General features: G+C 37.5%; 1 protein-coding gene and 1 pseudogene across 11 annotated transcripts in view; one reads left to right on the top strand and one right to left on the bottom strand.

The window, feature by feature from the left end:
- CSPP1 (centrosome and spindle pole associated protein 1) overlaps window positions 1-13,695 on the top strand; it is a 167,847-nt gene that overhangs the window by 31,376 nt on the left and 122,776 nt on the right. The gene's annotated exons all lie outside the window — the stretch shown is intronic.
- Window positions 1,413-12,378, bottom strand: LOC123390904 (annotated as a pseudogene).

Below are 13,695 nucleotides of genomic sequence, written 5' to 3'. Positions count from 1 at the left end.
TAGAAAACAAATTGACATCTGACAATCTGGCAGAAGTGTTTGAGTTATTCAAGACTGCTTTGACTTCTTTCACAACAGGGGCTCTTCAGTGTTATGGGCACTGAAATTAGAGGATATGGTGGAGAAAGGATTGATAGGGTATAGAAACGTTTTTAGAGAAATGAAAAAACAACAAATTACAGTGTATGTTCCTAAAGGGATACCAAGTGTGACAGCCTCTCCTGGCTTTGCTCCCTCTTCTTCCACTTCTTTTGCTTCTAAGACAGCAAGACCAATGCCTCTTTTTCCTCCTCTTCAGCCTACTCATTGTGAAAATGACAGGGATGAAGACCTTTATGATGATCCCTTCCACTTAGTGAATAGTAAGCAGTTATTGTGCTGTACAGTAGTTGCAGTTATCTTTTGTGTCTTAGTGTGAAAGTTTAATAACTCTATGGTAAGAACTGTATATTTTTGTGTTATTATTATTGCCTAAATATTCATTGCATAGAACATTGCATGCAAGACTTCTATGGAAATGGATAGCCTATCCTTGTGTAGGAACAAGGTGAGTGATGTTTACTATAAAATTAATTAGGTTTTCTATGTTTTATATATTTGCTTTCAAAGAATTATATTATCATACAGTATGCCTCTCTTGTAACTGAAGAAACTATCATCCTATCATCATAGATAAGTGGTTTTTAAACTAATGTGACAATGTTTCCTATACTATATTATGAATATGACTGTAATACTGTATGCCATAAAAATTTTGTAACAGTTCATTAGTGTATAGGTTAGGCTACCATGAAACATTTGTATCAATTTTATGAGGCTACCATAAAGTAATCATGTTGCTGCTTCTTTGTTATTAATACATGTCATTATACCTGCAAATATAAATTTATTTTTCACATTGTCTTTTTATTCTTTTTAAGTAAGTTCTGCACACAATGTGGGGCTTGAAAGGGGATCTTCACTCTACTGACTGAACCAGCCAGGCACCCATTATCATTTCATTTTTGATGTTTAGTGTTAGTAATACATATAATTTTGACAATATTTTAGTCAAAAGACAAATAAGATAATATTGATGTAGGTACCAATGTGATTCATCTCGTAGATAGATGATGTACACTTAACAGTATTGATAAATACAGTAAAGTACTATCAATGTATTTTCCTTGTGATTTTTTAGGGGAGGGAGAAAGTCACTTTATTCTAATTAATTCACAAATGAGAATATCACAAAGGGTGATTTAAGGAGACACACAAACATCTGCCCAGCGCCAAGCTCAGAACATTGAGTGAACGTCTACGTAGTAAGAATACCCTTTTTCATTCTAAATCCAAAGATAGCTGTATTTAATTTTGAAGGAGAGGTTCACCTGGTGGTTTTACACTTTATATATTCACTATTAATTATATTTTTATGCTAAATTAACTTGGTCATGAAAGATGATTTTCCATATCTTTAATCTGAACTTCTTGATTAGGCTAATTGCATATCTGCACTGTTTCAGTACCTCGCTGAAACCTTCACAAAGCTTAAGGTCACCCTGGTTCTGGGCACATTGCAGAAACTGTTTCACCTCCTAGTGTCATGGGTCAAACTGCTGCTGCTGGTATGCTGGCTGGGTTCCCAGAGGCTTCTGGTAAGTGATGTCAGGCCTTGAAGGCTCAGCATTACTTTCTTCGCAAGCCCCAAGTAATGGCATGACCCATCCTGTGCCCAACAGCAGAGCCCACAACCACGCCATCTGCTGTGGTTGCCATCTGGGCTATGAGACCTGGCTGCCGCAGCAGACGAGCCAACAGCATATGGTGGAGCTGCTGCTGAGGGCTGAGTTGCTGGTGCTGGTCTAGGCACAGCTCTCATCTGAGGTGTCCGGCTGGCTGGAGGGACCATGTGGGAGGTGTGCCTCCAGCTTGCACGGGGCTTGGTTACTTGCAGAGCATCTTAGTATCTAGAAGTCCGAGATTTAGTGGAGATCCCAGCGGCTTCTTCCATACGATCTAAGGAACATTTTCCTTAGCTTGTGTGGGGGTGCTTGGGTGGCTTAGTCGTTAAGCATCTGCCTTCGGCTCAGGTCACGAAACCATGATCATGGGACCAAGCCCCACATCGGGCTCCCTGCTCAGCGAAAAGCCTGCTTCTCCCTTTCCTACTCCCCTTGCTTATGTTCCCTCTTCTGCTGTGTCTCTGTCAAATAAATAAATAAAATCTTAAAAAAAGAAAAAAGAAAGAAAAAGGTATGGGCGCCTGGGTGGCTCAGTTGGTAAGGCGACTGCCTTCAGCTCAGTTCATGATCCTGGAGTCCCAGGATTGAGTCCCACATCAGGATCCCTGCTCAGCAGGGTGTCTGCTTCTCCCCCTGACCCTCTCTCCTCTCATGCTCTCCCTCTCTCTCATTCTATCAAATAAATAAATAAAATCTTAAAAAAAAAAGTATGTATAGATTTTCAGTGGCATGGGGATTGCCACTCCCCCTCCCCCATTGTTCCAGAGTCACCTGTTCTTAAAAGTATATTTAACAAACTGTGCGAGACTTATACACAGAAAACTACAAAATGTGTCAGAGAAATTAAAGAATGTACAAGTGGAAGGAGAGACATTCTATGTGCATGGATTAGAAGTCTCTCAACATGATCAGATTGCCAAGGCATAGCAGAGATGCTTGTGACTATTGTAAGGTATACAGCAAGGCAAGCAGTGTTCAAATTAACTCATGAAAAGTTCCCTCCTCCCCAGGAATTAAAAAATATCTTAATTCTCAGTGTTGCTAATGTTTTAAACTTTAGTATAATAAATAATTGTTTCCTTTTTCTTAATTTCCATATATGTTTATAACTGACAGGGTTTATTGTTGTTATTGTTGGTAGTGGGTTTTTTTTTTTTTTTTAAGATTTTATTTATTTGACAGAGGCAGAGAGAGCCAAGCAAGGGGAGCAGCACATAGGGGGAAAGAGAGTCAGAGCAGGGAGCCCAACAGAAGACTGGATCCCAGGACCCTGGGATCATGACCTGAGTTGAAGGCAGATGCTTAACCATCTGAGCCACCCAGGTGCGCCCCTGTAGTAGGTTTTTTCTTTTTTTGTTGTTTTGTTTTTTACTCTTTTGACAAAAGTTCATAAAAGTCACAGAACAATCATAGTTTTCCCATTGATCTTTAAGATTGCTCCACCATTTCATTTTGTGTGGTGATCAGTGCAGTACCAGCAGGCTTCTCGATAGCTGATTTATAGGGAAATAAAAAGAACTTGGATAGCCATGGCAGTCTTGAAGAAAAAGTTGGAAATAAAGTTGGAAAACTTAGTGTTATTATATATAAAGACTTGGTATGAAATTATAGTAATTAAGACTATTTAGTTTTGGCATGAGGTTAGACAAATAGACCACAGGGACAGAATAGAGAGGATTTAAACAAATCCATTATATACAGATATCTGTTTTATGACATAGGTGCCTCTGCAATTCAGTGGAGAAAAGAATGGTCTTTCCAGTAAATGGTTAAGTTAGGCATCCATACTAAAGAAGAGAAAAAAAAGAAACCTTAACCTATACCTCAAACTGCATAACGGTATTAATTCAAGAGGAATCACAGACCTAAAGGTAAAACTTAATAGTATAAAGCTCTTAGAGAAAACATAGGAGAATGTCTTTGAGATGTTGGGGGTAGATGAGAATGTCTTAAATAAACAGGAAAAGAGCTAATCATAAAAGAAAAGTCTGATAAAATGGACTTTATTAAAATTAAGAACTATTCATCACAGGGGTGCCTGGGTGGTTCAGTGGGTTAAGTGTCTGCCTTCAGCTCAGGTCATAATCCCAGAGTCCTGGGATCCAGTCCCATGTTGGGTTCCCTGCTGAGCAGGGAGTCTGTTTCTCCCTCTCGTTCTACCCCTCCCCCCACTTGCATGTGCTTGCTCTCAAATAAAATCTTAAAAAAAATTATTGGTTTCTCTTTTTTATTTTTCTTGCCTGTTTCTCCTCCTCCTACTCCCCCTGCTTGTGTTCTCTCTCTCAAGTAAATAAAATCTTTTTTTTTTTTAAAGAACTATTCATCATAATACATAGCAGCCATGGGTATATGTATAAAATCTGTGTATTTTATGGTGTAAGGGAATGGTCCAGTTTGATTCTTCTATATATAGCTGTCCAATTTTTCCAGCACCATTTATTGAAGAGACTGTTTTTCTTCCATTGGATATTTTTTCCTCCTTTGTCAAAGATTATTTGACCACGTAGTTGAGGGTCCATATCTGGGCTCTGTGTTCGGTTTCATTGATCTATGTGTCTGTTTTTGTGTCAGTACCATGCTGCCTTGGTGCTCACAGCTTTGTAATATAGCTTGAAATCAGGCAACATGATGACCCCAGCTTTCTTTTTTCCTTTTTCAATATTTCCTTGGCAATTCAGGGTCTTTTCTGGTTCCATACAAATTTTAGGATTGGTTGTTCTAGCATTTTGAAAAATGCCACTGGTATTTTGATCAGGATGGTATTGAAAGTATAGATTGCTCTGGGCAGCGTAGTCATTTTAATGATGTTTATTCTTCCGATCCAAGAGCATGGAATGTTCTTCCATCTTTTTGTGTGTTCTTCAATTTTTTTTTCATGAGTGTTTCATAGTTCTTAGAGTATAGATCCTTTACCTCTTTGGTTAGGTTTATTCCAAGGTATCTTACAGTTTTTTGGTGCTATTTAAGTGGAATTGATTCTCTAATTTCTCTTTTACAGTTTCATTGTTAGTGTGTAAGAAAGCAACTGATTTCTGTGCATTGGTTTTTGTATCTTGCCACATTACTGAATTGTTGTATGAGTTTTAGTAATTTGGGGGTGGAGACTGCTGGGTTTTCCACAAAGTGTCATGTTATCTGTGAAGAGAGAGAGTTTGATTTCTTCTTTGTTAATTTGAATACCTTTTATTTCTTTTGGTTGTGGGATTGCTATTACTAGGACTTCTAGTACTGTGTTGAACAATAGTGGCAAGAGTGGGCATCCTTATGTCCCTGATCTCAGTGAGAAGGCTGTCAGCTTTTCCCCATTGAGAATGATATTCACTGTGGATTTTTCATAGATGGATTTTATGAAGTTGAGGAATGTGTCCTCTATCCCTATTCTCTGAAGAGTTTTAATCGGGAAAAGATGCTGTATTTTGTCAAATTTTTTTTTTTTTTTTTTTTTTTTTTTTTGCATCAGTTGAGAGGACCATGTGGTTCTTGTCTCTTCTCTTATTTACGTGTTCTATCACATTGATTTACGAATGTTGAACCACCCCTGCATGCAAGGGATAAGTCCCACCTGGTTATGATGGATAATCCTTTTAATGTACTGTTGGATCCTGTTAGCTAGGATCTTGTTGAGTTTTGGCGTCCGTATTCATCAGGGATATTGGTCTGAAATTCTCCTTTTTGATGGAGTCTTTGGCTGGTTTGGGGATCAAGGTAATGTTGGCCTCCTAGAAAGAGTCTGGAAGTTTTCCTTCTATTTCTATTTTTTGAAATAGCATCAGGAGAGTAGGTATTATTTCTCCTTTGAATGTTTGGTAGAGTTCCCCAGGGAATCCATCAAGCCCTGGACTTTTGTTTTTTGGGGAGGTTTTTGATCACTGCTTCAATTTGTTACTAGTTATTGGTGTATTGAGGTTGTCAGTTTCTTCCTTTTTCAGTCTTGGAAGTTTATAGGTTTCTAGGAATGCATCCATTTCTTCTAGGTTGCTTAACTTATTGGGATATAGCTGTTGATAATAATTTCTGATGATTGTTTCTATTTCCTTGATGTTAGTCATGATCTCCCTGCTTTCATTCTTAGTTTTATTAATTTAGGTCCTTTCTCTTTTCTTCTGAGTAAGTCTGGCCAGTGGTTAGAGATCTTATTAAGTTATTGATCTTATTAACTCTTTCAAAGAATCAGCTTATAGCTTCATTAAAGTGTTCTACTGTATTTCTAGTTTCTAATTCATTGATCTCTGCTCTAATCTTAATTATTTCCCTTCTTGTGCGTGGGTTAGGTTTAATTTGTTGTTGATTCTCCAGATTTTAAGATTTTATTTATTTATTTGACAGACAGAGATCACAAGTAGGCAGAGAGGCAGGCAGAGAGAGATGAGGAAGCAGGCTTCCTGCTGAGCAGAGAGCCCGATGAGAGGCTTGATCCCAGGACCCTGAGATCATGACCTGAGCTGAAGGCAGAGGCTTTAACCCACTGAGCCACCCAGGCACCTTGATTCTCCAGATTTTTAAGGTGTAAAGACAGTTTGTGTATTTGGGGTTTTTCTGTTTTCTTGAGTGAGGCTTGGATGGCTATATATTTCCCCCTTTAGGACCACATTTGCCATACCCCATAGGTTTTGGATCGATGTGTCTTTGTTGTCATTGGTTTTCATGAATTGATTAAGTTCTTTGATTTCCTGATTGACCTGAACATTCTTGAGCAGGATGGTCTTTAGCTTCCAAGTGTTTGAATTTCTTCCAGATTTTTTCTTGTGATTGAGTTCCAGTTTCAAAGCATTGTGGTCTGAGAACATGCAGGGAATAATCTCAGTCTTTTGGTATTAGTTAAGATCTGATTTGTGACCCAGGATGTGATCTGTTCTGGAGAAAGTTCCATGCGTGCTCAGGAAGAGTGAGTATTCTGTTTTAGGGTGGAATGTTCTGTATATATGAGGTCCATCTGGTCCAGTGTGTCATTCAAAGGTCTTGTTTCTTTGTTCATTTTCCACTTAGTTGATCTGTCTGTTGTTGAGAGTGGAGTGTTAAGGTCTCCTACAATAAATGTATTATCAGTATGTCTATTTTGATTAACAGTTGGCTTATGTAGTTGGCTGCTCCCGTGTCGAAGGCATAGGTATTTACAGTTGTTAGATCTTCTGGTTGGGTAGGCACTTTAAGAATGATATAGTATCCTTCTGTATCTCTGACTACAGTCTTTAACTTAAAATCTAATTTGTCTGATATGAGAATTGCTACCCCATCTTTCTTTTGAGGTCCATTGGCATGAAAAATGGTTCTCCATCCCTTCACTTTCAGTCGGACTGCATCTTTGGGTTCCAAACAAGTCTCTTATAGACAGCATATGGATGGATCATGTCCTTTTATATGGTCTGCAACTCTGTGCCATTTCATGGGAGCATTTAGGCCATTCATGTTGAGAGTGACAATTGAAAGAAAGAATTTTATTGATGTCATGTTGCCTGTGAAGTCTTTGTTTCTAAAGATTGTCTCTGTAAATTGCTGTTCTATATCACTCTTGGGGTCTTTCTCCTTTTATAGAACCCTCCTTTAATATTTCTGGTAGGGCCAGCTTTGTGGTCACATACTTCTTTGAGTTTCTGCCAGTCTTGGAAGCTCCTTGTCTGTCCATTCATTCTGAATGACAGTCTTGCTGGATGCAGTATCCTTATTAAAATGTCTGTGCTGCCAAGAACAATCTATACTTTCAATGCCATCCTAATCAAAATACCCATGGCATTATTCAAAGTGCTGGAACAAGCAATCCTAAAATTTGTATGGCACCAGAAAAGACCCTTAATCACCAAGGGAATGTTGAAAAAGAAAACAAAGCTGGGGCATCACATTGCCTTATTTCAAGCTATATTACAAAACTGTGATCACCAAGGGCAGCATGGTATTGGGACAAAAACAGATACATAGATTTGTGGAAATGAATAGAGAGCCCAGATATGGACCCTCAACTCTATGGTCAACTAATCTTTGACAAATCAGGAAAAAAAAATCCAGTGGGAAAGAGACAGTCTCTTCAATAGGTGGGAAAATTGGATAGCCACATGCAGAAGAATGAAACTAGACCATTCTCTTATACCATTCACAAAGATAAACTCTAAATGGATGAAAAACCTTAATGTGAGACCGGACTCCGTCTAAATCCTAGAGGAGAACATAGGCAGTAACTTCTTCAGCTTCAGCCGCAGCAACTTCTTTCAGGACATGTCTCTGAGACAAGGGAAACAAAAGCGAAAATGAACTTTTGGGACTTAATCAAGATAAAAAATTCTGCACAGCAAAGGAAACCTTCAGCAAAACAAAGACGCAACCACAGAATGGGAGAAGATATTTGCAAATGACACTACAGACAAAAGGCTGATATCCAAGATCTTCTCAAACTCAACACCCAAAAAACAGGTGAGTCAAGAAATGGGAAGAAGACATGAGCAGATACTTCTCCAAAGAAGACATAAAAAAAGCTAACAGACACATGAAAAAGTGTTCATCATCATTAGCCATCAGGGAAATTCAAATCAAAACCACATTGAGATACCACTTACACCAGTTAGAATGGCAAAAATCAACAAGGCAAGAAAAAACAAATGTTGGAGAAGTTGTGGAGAAAGCTCTTACAGTTTTTGGTGGGAATGCAAATTGGTGCAGCCACTTTGGAAAACAGTGTGGAGGTTCCTCAAAAAATTAAATATAGAGCTACCCTGTGACAAAGCTACTGCACTACTGGGTATTTACCCGAAAGATGCAGATGTAGTGAAAAGAAGGGCCATATGCACCCCAAGGTTCATAGCAACAGTGTCCACAATAGCCAAAATGTGGATAGAGCCAAGATGCCCTTCACAGACAAGTGGATAAAGAAGTTGTGGTCCTTATACACAATGGAATATTTCATCACCATATTCTGTTTTGGGACTTACATGCTTCTTGTCCTCCCTGCATCAAGAAGGTTGGGACTGGAAGAGGTTATGCTAAGTGAAATAAGTCAAACAAAGAAAGTCAATTTTTATATGGTTTCAGTTATTTGTGGAACATAAGGAATAGCATGGAGGACATTAGGAGAACGAGAAATTGGAGGGGGAGATGAACCATGAAAGACTGTGGACTCCGTGAAACAAACAGGGTTTTAGAAGGGAGGGGGTTGGGAGGATGGGTGAATCTGATGGGTATCAAGAAGGGCACGGATTGTATGGAGCACTGCGTGTTTTATGTAAACATTGAATCATGGAACACTACATCAAAAACTAATGATGTACTGTAGTGGTGACTAACATTACAATAAAAAATTTTTTAAAAATCTACATATGTTTCTATGTATGTGTATGTGTGTGTATAAAATTTATATATCAGAAGACAACCATTCAATTCTGAAAATGGACAAAAGACTTGGATAGCTGTTTTCAAGAAGGAAATCCAAATGCATTGCAAAGATGCTCAGCATCATTAGTTGTTAGGAAATACAGATTGAAACTACATTGAGACACCATTGCACAGAAGTATAATGTCTAATATTTACAATACCAAGAGTGGGCAAGGCTGTGAATTAACTAGAACTCATTCATAGCTTTTAGGAATGGGTAACGGTGTAGCTTTGAAAAACTGGCAATATCTACTAAACTCTGTGACCTTATCCAGTGACCCAAGAATTCCACTCCTAGGAAAATAGCCAAGAGAAATACACGTGTTCACCAAAGACATGTACAAGAATGTCAGTGGAATTTTGTTCATAATAGTGCTTCCCCCACCCTCCCAAACAGCAGGGAGCAGCTCAAATATCTGTTAACTGTAGGATGGATTAAAAAAAAAATTGTGATGTATTCATACAATGAAAGGAGTCACAAACTTAAAGCCGTGCATATAGCTACATGGCTGAATCCCACAGAAGTAATATATTGACTGAAAGAAGTAAAATGTGAAAGATCACAAACTTAATGATTATTTTTATTTGAGATTCAAGTAGTATTTCAACGCATCCACATTAATAGAAGTCTGAATACTTGTAAGCTCTGGGAAGGAATATTCATAGGGAAGGAGCATAAGTGTCCCTTGTGAGGTGGAAAGAAATCAAGTTGTTACAATAGTGCATACTTTTGTACAAATTCATTGAGGAATATACCTAAGATTGTGCTTTTTGGTACGTATATTCTTCCTCAATTTTTAAAAATTGGGCTTGTGGGACAAAGTTTTCTTTGCTTTCCACAGTAGAAAGTGCTTAAAATCAGTATTTTGGGATTTGTCAGAAAACTTTGATTTATTGATACCCTATACATTTGACAAGAGAAACCATTAAAGATAATTTTTTAAAAAGATTTTATTTGAGAGAGAGCGCACAGGGAGGGGGGAGGAAGGAAGGGCAGAGGAAAAGGGAGAAGCAGATTCCCTGCTGAGCCACAAGCCCAATGCAGGACGCAGTCCCAAGACCCTGGGATCATGAACTGAGCTGAAGGCAGATGCTTAACTGACTGAGCCATGGAGATGCCTCACCAATAAAGATAGTTTAAACCAAGAAGGATCCTGATGCTTGAAAGGTCAATAGAAATTAAAGTCCACTATTCTTTCTGCTATTGCTACTACTACCAGCTAACCTATATTGAGTGCGTTCTGTGTGCCAGATGCTGTGCTATATTTTCTTCCTTCATTTAATCTGGAGTTGGAGTAAAGGCCGTATTCTTTTTTGGGACTTACATGCTTCTTGTCCTCCCTGTAACCTAACACCTTTGAAATTTGCAGGATCAGTCTCTTGTATTCACTTCTTACTGCAGTTATTCACAGATTCAGAGCCGTTCCTAATTCCTTAAATATTTAGTGCCTTTCAGTTTCTTGGCTTCTTCATGTTGTGATATTGTTTACCACTCTTCTCAGCCACTCACTTAAATAGTTCTGTCTTCGACCTCTGTTACCAGTGACTGAATTACAGTTCCAAGTATTTTCTTTGATGACCACTTCTCGTTTTTTCAGCTGATTTTCTCTTGTATCCTGCCTCTGACAACTATTCCAAATATTTGACATTACCAGGACTTAACCATCCATTGACTCTACTCCCTTGAAGGACCTACCCTGTCATTATTTCCTTCCTTATGCAGCCTAAATTCCATGGCCTATATTATTGGACTCCCTTGCATACCCTTATCTTTCTTGCCTCTGTTTCCCTTTATCTTATCCTTTTGCTAAATCTCATCTCTTGTTAAATCTGTCTCTGAGTCTGATGTAGTCTTTATGTAGTCTGTCTTTATGTAGCTGTAGTTGGGTGGTGAAAACCTACAACCAGGTACTTGTTTTTACTTTAAAGTACCTACTACTAACCCAAGGTGTGTCCTCACTGCTGTTGGTGGGTTTATTACATTTCCCTAATCCATTGCTATCCTGTTCTACAAGGTAGCTATTTTATTTTTTCTTCTCTCCTCAAACTCCATTCCCCATCCCCCTGTCCATGGTTTTACTTTGTATTTCACTGTAAAATAGAAGAATTAGAATTAGGTAAATTAGAATTTACCCTTACCTCTGCCAGCCAGCCCTCATCTGTACTATAGTCTGCCTTGTCTTCTGTTACCATAGATTGTCATTGTTAGACCAACTCCTCTCCTTATATAGCATTCTGTCCCTTTTCACTGAAAATATCATCACTCCATCAGATTTCCTCATCTGAATCATAAATTATTTTTCCTTTCTTTTAGAACATTTCTGTATTGCTATATCTCCTATTTTGTAAAATCCTTTATGTTCCTCCAGTTACTGTCAATTTCTAGGTTCTTCATTGTAGCAAAAGTTAGAGTTGTTTATGTTTATTTATAATCTCCAATTCCTCTCACCTCAGTTTCTTAAAACTTTTCCAGTCAGGGTTACTTCTGTGCTGCTCACCCACAAACATCAAGGTGTATAGTAACCCTTATGTAACTACATATAATGAGCAGTGTACAGATCTTAAATTTTTCAATCTACCTGCTCCATTTAGCATCTTACTGCTTTCTTGGAGTATTTTCTTCGCTTGGCTCCTGGTTGTCTTCCTATCTTACTAGTTCCTCTTTGTGTAGAACACTTGTAACAAAGCAGGCCTGGGAATGATTATCCTTAGAAAGTCCTGTCTGCAAGGTTGGCCCCTGGCTAGTATCTTGAACTTAAGTAGTAAACAGTTTCCTGTACTGTTCTAAAACTTCCTCTAAATGATAAGGTCATTGTGCCTAAATAAAATTGTTTGTGTAAGCCCTATGATCAAGTAGAACACCTGCTTTCCTTTTGGGGAATCTGGAATCTTGGTGTATGCTTGGCAGAGGATGTCTATGTGAACAGCTCTAAATAAAAACCAGGGGCACTGAGTCTCTAATGAGCTTTCTTAGTAGACAACACTTCACATTATGTTGTAACAAGTGTGTCCTATGGGATTCCATTGGGGAAGAGTTCTTGGAAGTTTGTACCTAGTTACCTCTGGACTTTGTTGTGTGAGCCTTTTCCCTTTGCTAATTTTGCTTTGTATTCTTTCATAGTAATAAACTGTAATCATTAATATAATGCATTATGTAAGTCTTTCTAGTGAATCACTCAGCCTGGAGGTTGCTTGGAAGACTTCCAGCAGACTCCTTTTCAATATATTTTTCTGGTTCCTTTTCAACTCCCTTACCTCTAAATTTGGGTACTTGAAGAATCCATCTTCCGTGACCATAGTCCCTATGTGTTTTTATCCATTTCTAGGCAATGTCCTTTAATCTTATATTAAAATATTATTGATCTGTATTTTAGGCTCCGAAATTTTCTGGATTTATTTTTCATGCTCTAAAGTAATTATTTTGGAAATCAAGCAAGATGATTACAGATTACTAAAGTAAGATAGAGATTTACTCTTGTTACTAGAAATTTTGTGTGATTTTTAAAAATTCATTTTAAATACAGTTATGCTTATGGAAATTTGTAAAAGAATTATAAAGAAAGCAATTACAGTGTTAAATTTAAAAATTATCAGAAAGGAAACAACAGAATTTTACATAGCAGAGAAGCTCTGAGGTTTAGACTAAACTAGAAAATTACCGTTAATGTAAAGATTTTGGGAAATAGACAACAGGAAATTGATGATTTTTTTTACTAAATTTTAGTTATATTTTAAATTATCATTCTGTTTAGCATTGTAAATTAATTTTTAAAAAGATTGCATACTTTAGTTTTAAATAGTTTATTTACCCCATAACTGCTGTAGAAACTAATACTTGTAATTGATACAGTTCTGAAGCATAATGTTAACTGTCTTAGAGTCACTGATGTATTTGGTAAAGTGACATCACTTCAAATGAAGCTAAGATGACACTGATGCTTTATTTGCCACTAAAACCATTATAAGACAACTGCTCTGAATAAGTAAGTCTGACCATGTTTCTTAATTAAGTCAATTGAGATGCCATAGTTCATGCATAGTTTAAAAGGAACAGAATACTTAAATTGTTCCATATGTTTGTTTTATTTCTCTGGCCTACCTCTAATGCCATAAAATATTGGTATTAGATGACAAAAATAACAGTTAAAAAGTTAGTATTTTCTGTTGACTAAACCTTAGACTTAATAAAATTTAAAGTAGTTCAGAAGGCAATCAGTATGTATTCTTCCTTGTCTCTTTTTTTTTTTTTTTTTTTTTTTTTTTTTTTTTTTTTGTGTTTTTTTTTCTTTTTTTTTTTTTTTTTTTTATTTTTTATAAACATATATTTTTATCCCCAGGGGTACAGGTCTGTGAATTGCCAGGTTTACACACTTCACAGCACTCACCAAAGCACATACCCTCCCCAATGTCCATAACCCCACCCCCCTTCTCCCAACCCCCTTCCCCCCAGCAAACTTCAGTTTGTTTTGTGAGATTAAGAGTCACTTATGGTTTGTCTCCCTCCCAATCCCATCTTGTTTCATTGATTCTTCTCCTACCCACTTTCTTCCTTGTCTCTTAAGACAATTACTACAAATACGGTTTGTGGCAATAGTAAAAGGCAAAAATTCTTGA

Source organism: Mustela putorius, unplaced genomic scaffold (genome assembly GCF_011764305.1).
Source record: "Mustela putorius furo isolate JIRA1106 unplaced genomic scaffold, ASM1176430v1.1 tig00000151_pilon_pilon_pilon, whole genome shotgun sequence".
Taxonomy (NCBI): domain Eukaryota; kingdom Metazoa; phylum Chordata; class Mammalia; order Carnivora; family Mustelidae; genus Mustela; species Mustela putorius.
This window is presented reverse-complemented; position numbering and strand designations above follow the sequence as displayed.